Source organism: Ambystoma mexicanum, chromosome 2q, assembly GCF_040938575.1.
Source record: "Ambystoma mexicanum isolate Mex_15411 chromosome 2q, UKY_AmexF1_1, whole genome shotgun sequence".
NCBI classification, from domain to species: domain Eukaryota; kingdom Metazoa; phylum Chordata; class Amphibia; order Caudata; family Ambystomatidae; genus Ambystoma; species Ambystoma mexicanum.
This window is the reverse complement of record NC_090924.1, coordinates 691,748,401-691,753,400: the sequence shown is the minus strand read 5'-3', so window position 1 is coordinate 691,753,400 and position 5,000 is coordinate 691,748,401. Positions and strand designations below refer to the sequence as shown.

At 55.4% G+C, this 5,000-nt stretch overlaps 6 non-coding genes across 6 annotated transcripts; all 6 read left to right on the top strand.

Moving 5' to 3' along the window:
- The first annotated feature begins 570 nt into the window (after nt 1–570).
- TRNAV-AAC (transfer RNA valine (anticodon AAC)) lies at nt 571–643 on the top strand. Its single transcript has one exon. It is a non-coding gene; the product is annotated as a tRNA-Val (tRNA).
- Nucleotides 644–931: 288 nt separating this feature from the next.
- On the top strand, nt 932–1,043 carry TRNAL-CAA (transfer RNA leucine (anticodon CAA)). Its single transcript has 2 exons — nt 932–969; nt 998–1,043. It is a non-coding gene; the product is annotated as a tRNA-Leu (tRNA).
- A 1,331-nt stretch (nt 1,044–2,374) lies between these two features.
- TRNAV-AAC (transfer RNA valine (anticodon AAC)) lies at nt 2,375–2,447 on the top strand. The gene has a single exon. It is a non-coding gene; the product is annotated as a tRNA-Val (tRNA).
- Nucleotides 2,448–2,735: 288 nt separating this feature from the next.
- TRNAL-CAA (transfer RNA leucine (anticodon CAA)) lies at nt 2,736–2,847 on the top strand. Its single transcript has 2 exons — nt 2,736–2,773; nt 2,802–2,847. It is a non-coding gene; the product is annotated as a tRNA-Leu (tRNA).
- Nucleotides 2,848–4,177: 1,330 nt separating this feature from the next.
- Nucleotides 4,178–4,250, top strand: TRNAV-AAC (transfer RNA valine (anticodon AAC)). The gene has a single exon. It is a non-coding gene; the product is annotated as a tRNA-Val (tRNA).
- A 288-nt stretch (nt 4,251–4,538) lies between these two features.
- TRNAL-CAA (transfer RNA leucine (anticodon CAA)) lies at nt 4,539–4,650 on the top strand. Its single transcript has 2 exons — nt 4,539–4,576; nt 4,605–4,650. It is a non-coding gene; the product is annotated as a tRNA-Leu (tRNA).
- The last annotated feature ends 350 nt before the right edge of the window (nt 4,651–5,000 follow it).

Genomic DNA, 5,000 nt, shown 5'->3' with positions numbered 1-5,000 from the left:
TGAGGTAAGCAGACCGCCCCCCTCCCCCTTACTGCTCTCTGCATGCGGTGGCTCGTTGGTCTAGGGGTATGATTCTCGCTTAGGGTGCGAGAGGTCCCGGGTTCAAATCCCAGACGAGCCCTTTTTTTTGGAGCGCCGAAAACAAAAAACACAGAGTCCCCAATTCCCCCCCAAAAATAGTTTGTGCGTGACCGTATCTGGTTCGATGCCCGTCGCCAATGGTTGGCTGCTTTTAAGCCCATGGCCCAAGAGGCAGTGTTGGAAATTCCCCCTCCTTTGTAATGATGCGCTGGCGGCGAGCTGATGTATAAAGGTTTGGACATGCCTTCTGGGTGGGGACTGCCATGGCTCGCGCCACTGTTGCATCCAGCTTGGTCTTTTGTATGTGTCTGCAGCCTGTGTGTGAGGTGCTGTGAGTGCCGCCATGTAGGTCCGGCGCAGGCTTGCGCCAAACTTTCACGTTGGTGTGTGCCACCTGGCAGGTACCAGCGGGCCCCATGAGACATCAGTGCCACAAAGCCTTTCAGCTGAAAGCTGTCCCAGCACACTAGAGCGCAGCCTACCAGAGCTGTTTCTGTAGTGTAGTGGTTATCACATTCGCCTAACACACGAAAGGTCCCCGGTTCGAGACCGGGCAGAAACATGGTGCTGGTTTCTTTTTATTTCCACAATGTCAATCGGACACATTTGACCGCATGCAGGTTTCGACAGGTATGGACAGGCCGGCACTACGCCATGAGTGATCTGAGGCCAGCCCTTATTTGCACCCTGCAAACTGTCCACTGGCTCCATCAGTGGGCGTTTCCTGCCATCCCTGGGTCCTTAAGTGAGTGTTTGGGTACTTTTGATGCAGAGATCGGGGCATGAAAACCGGCGCTGGCACCTGGCGACATTGGGTACTGAAGAATCTTTCCCAATCCTGCCCATAGCTGTCAGGGTGGCCGAGTGGTCTAAGGCGCCAGACTCAAGAGGCGCAGCTCTTCCCTGCATCTGGGTGTTCTGGTCTCCGATTGGAGGCGTGGGTTCAAATCCCACTCCTGACAAGCCTGGCTCATTTTTTTGAGCACATTTCAGAGTGTAAGGCTTGCGGAAAACCTCGTGGGGGCCCCCGAATGCAGCGCCCGGCAAGCCTCCCTGTTCTCTTCTGCTGCCTTGCAACTGGAGCTGTCTGCCAGAGACGCCGGAGGCACACCTGCCCTTAAACCCCCACTGGCCCACGGCTGCAAAACCTGCATTTTCTAGTGGCTGGCTTGGTGGCATATGTCACTGAGCCCAGTCTACTCAGGAAGTGAAAAAAGTCCCCTTCACAGTTGGAGAAAGTGCTCTCCTGCCACCTGTCGGTCGTTGAAGGCACCACACCTCAGCAAAATAAAAATAAAAAAACAGACATGCTCAGTTCGGGGGATGTAAAGGTATTTACATAGCAAGAACAGAGAGGCTGTTGGGAGATGACAGAAGCCATGCTGCCCCAGAGTTCTCTTCTGAAATTTGCAGGAATCCAGAGGTTGGAGCGGGCTGAGGGAGTGCGCCTTCTTGCCTCTGTCGGCTTTCAAGACACATCCTCCTGCTGGGAAGCTGCCCACCCTGAGCAGCACAGGTTTGCGCTCTAGGCCGGTCGGCCACATATATCTCGCCTGATCGAGCCCGATCGAGCGGCAGCAGATGGCCTTTGGCCAGCGAAGGCTGCCGCTCTTCTTCTTGTTTCTCTGCTTGAGAGGCAGCTCAGTCCTCTGCGCTTGCGCCAGGGGCAGGCCACGTGACACGCAGGGGTCAGGCCGTGGAGAGACTGGGGCATGGCGCCAAGTGAGGTAAGCAGACCACCCCCCTCCCCCTCACTGCTCTCTGCATGCAGTGGCTCGTTGGTCTAGGGGTATGATTCTCGATTAGGGTGCGAAAGGTCCCGGGTTCAAATCCCGGACGAGCCCTTTTTTTTGGAGCGGCGAAAACAAAAAACACAGAGTCCCCAATTCCCCCCCAAAAATAGTTTGTGCGTGACCGTATCTGGTTCGATGCCCGTCGCCAATGGTTGGCTGCTTTTAAGCCCATGGCCCAAGAGGCAGTGTTGGAAATTCCCCCTCCTTTGTAATGATGCGCTGGCGGCGAGCTGATGTATAAAGGTTTGGACATGCCTTCTGGGTGGGGACTGCCATGGCTCGCGCCACTGTTGCATCCAGCTTGGTCTTTTGTATGTGTCTGCAGCCTGTGTGTGAGGTGCTGTGAGTGCTGCCATGTAGGTCCGGCGCAGGCTTGCGCCAAACTTTCACGTTGGTGTGTGCCACCTGGCAGGTACCAGCGGGCCCCATGAGACATCAGTGCCACAAAGCCTTTCAACTGAAAGCTGTCCCAGCACACTAGAGCGCAGCCTACCAGAGCTGTTTCTGTAGTGTAGTGGTTATCACATTCGCCTAACACGCGAAAGGTCCCCGGTTCGAGACCGGGCAGAAACATGGTGCTGGTTTCTTTTTATTTCCACAATGTCAATCGGACACATTTGACCGCATGCAGGTTTCGACAGGTATGGACAGGCCGGCACTACGCCATGAGTGATCTGAGGCCAGCCCTTATTTGCACCCTGCAAACTGTCCACTGGCTCCATCAGTGGGCGTTTCCTGCCATCCCTGGGTCCTTAAGTGAGTGTTTGGGTACTTTTGATGCAGAGATCGGGGCATGAAAACCGGTGCTGGCACCTGGCGACATTGGGTACTGAAGAATCTTTCCCAATCCTGCCCATAGCTGTCAGGGTGGCCGAGTGGTCTAAGGCGCCAGACTCAAGAGACGCAGCTCTTCCCTGCATCTGGGTGTTCTGGTCTCCGATTGGAGGCGTGGGTTCAAATCCCACTCCTGACAAGCCGGGCTCATTTTTTTGAGCACATTTCAGAGTGTAAGGCTTGCGGAAAACCTCGTGGGGGCCCCCGAATGCAGCGCCCAGCAAGCCTCCCTGTTCTCTTCTGCTGCCTTGCAACTGGAGCTGTCTGCCAGAGACGCCGGAGGCACACCTGCCCTTAAACCCCCACTGGCCCACGGCTGCAAAACCCGCATTTTCTAGTGGCTGGCTTGGTGACATATGTCACTGAGCCCAGTCTACTCAGGAAGTGAAAAAAGTCCCCTTCACAGTTGGAGAAAGTGCTCTCCTGCCACCTGTCGGTCGTTGAAGGCACCACACCTCAGCAAAATAAAAATAAAAAAACAGACATGCTCAGTCCGGGGGATGTAAAGGTATTTACATAGCAAGAACAGAGAGGCTGTTGGGAGATGACAGAAGCCATGCTGCCCCAGAGTTCTCTTCTGAAATTCGCAGGAATCCAGAGGTTGGAGCGGGCTGAGGGAGTGCGCCTTCTTGCCTCTGTCGGCTTTCAAGACACATCCTCCTGCTGGGAAGCTGCCCACCCTGAGCAGCACAGGTTTGCGCTCTAGGCCAGTCGGCCACATATATCTCGCCTGATCGAGCCCGATCGAGCGGCAGCAGATGGCCTTTGGCCAGCGAAGGCTGCCGCTCTTCTTCTTGTTTCTCTGCTTGAGAGGCAGCTCAGTCCTCTGCGCTTGCGCCAGGGGCAGGCCACGTGACACGCAGGGGTCAGGCCGTGGAGAGACTGGGGCATGGCGCCAAGTGAGGTAAGCAGACCACCCCCTCCCCCTCACTGCTCTCTGCATGCGGTGGCTTGTTGGTCTAGGGGTATGATTCTCGCTTAGGGTGCGAGAGGTCCCTGGTTCAAATCCCGGACGAGCCCTTTTTTTTGGAGCGCCGAAAACAAAAAACACAGAGTCCCCAATTCCCCCCCAAAAATAGTTTGTGCGTGACCGTATCTGGTTCGATGCCCGTCGCCAATGGTTGGCTGCTTTTAAGCCCATGGCCCAAGAGGCAGTGTTGGAAATTCCCCCTCCTTTGTAATCATGCGCTGGCGGCGAGCTGATGTATAAAGGTTTGGACATGCCTTCTGGGTGGGGACTGCCATGGCTCGCGCCACTGTTGCATCCAGCTTGGTCTTTTGTATGTGTCTGCAGCCTGTGTGTGAGGTGCTGTGAGTGCTGCCATGTAGGTCCGGCGCAGGCTTGCGCCAAACTTTCACGTTGGTGTGTGCCACCTGGCAGGTACCAGCGGGCCCCATGAGACATCAGTGCCACAAAGCCTTTCAACTGAAAGCTGTCCCAGCACACTAGAGCGCAGCCTACCAGAGCTGTTTCTGTAGTGTAGTGGTTATCACATTCGCCTAACACGTGAAAGGTCCCCGGTTCGAGACCGGGCAGAAACATGGTGCTGGTTTCTTTTTATTTCCACAATGTCAATCGGACACATTTGACCGCATGCATGTTTCGACAGGTATGGACAGGCCGGCACTACGCCATGAGTGATCTGAGGCCAGCCCTTATTTGCACCCTGCAAACTGTCCACTGGCTCCATCAGTGGGTGTTTCCTGCCATCCCTGGGTCCTTAAGTGAGTGTTTGGGTACTTTTGATGCAGAGATCGGGGCATGAAAACCGGCGCTGGCACCTGGCGACATTGGGTACTGAAGAATCTTTCCCAATCCTGCCCATAGCTGTCAGGGTGGCCGAGTGGTCTAAGGCGCCAGACTCAAGAGGCGCAGCTCTTCCCTGCATCTGGGTGTTCTGGTCTCCGATTGGAGGCGTGGGTTCAAATCCCACTCCTGACAAGCCAGGCTCATTTTTTTGAGCACATTTCAGAGTGTAAGGCTTGCGGAAAACCTCGTGGGGGCCCCCGAATGCAGCGCCCGGCAAGCCTCCCTGTTCTCTTCTGCTGCCTTGCAACTGGAGCTGTCTGCCAGAGACGCCGGAGGCACACCTGCCCTTAAACCCCCACTGGCCCACGGCTGCAAAACCTGCATTTTCTAGTGGCTGGCTTGGTGGCATATGTCACTGAGCCCAGTCTACTCAGGAAGTGAAAAAAGTCCCCTTCACAGTTGGAGAAAGTGCTCTCCTGCCACCTGTCGGTCGTTGAAGGCACCACACCTCAGCAAAATAAAAATAAAAAAACAGACATGCT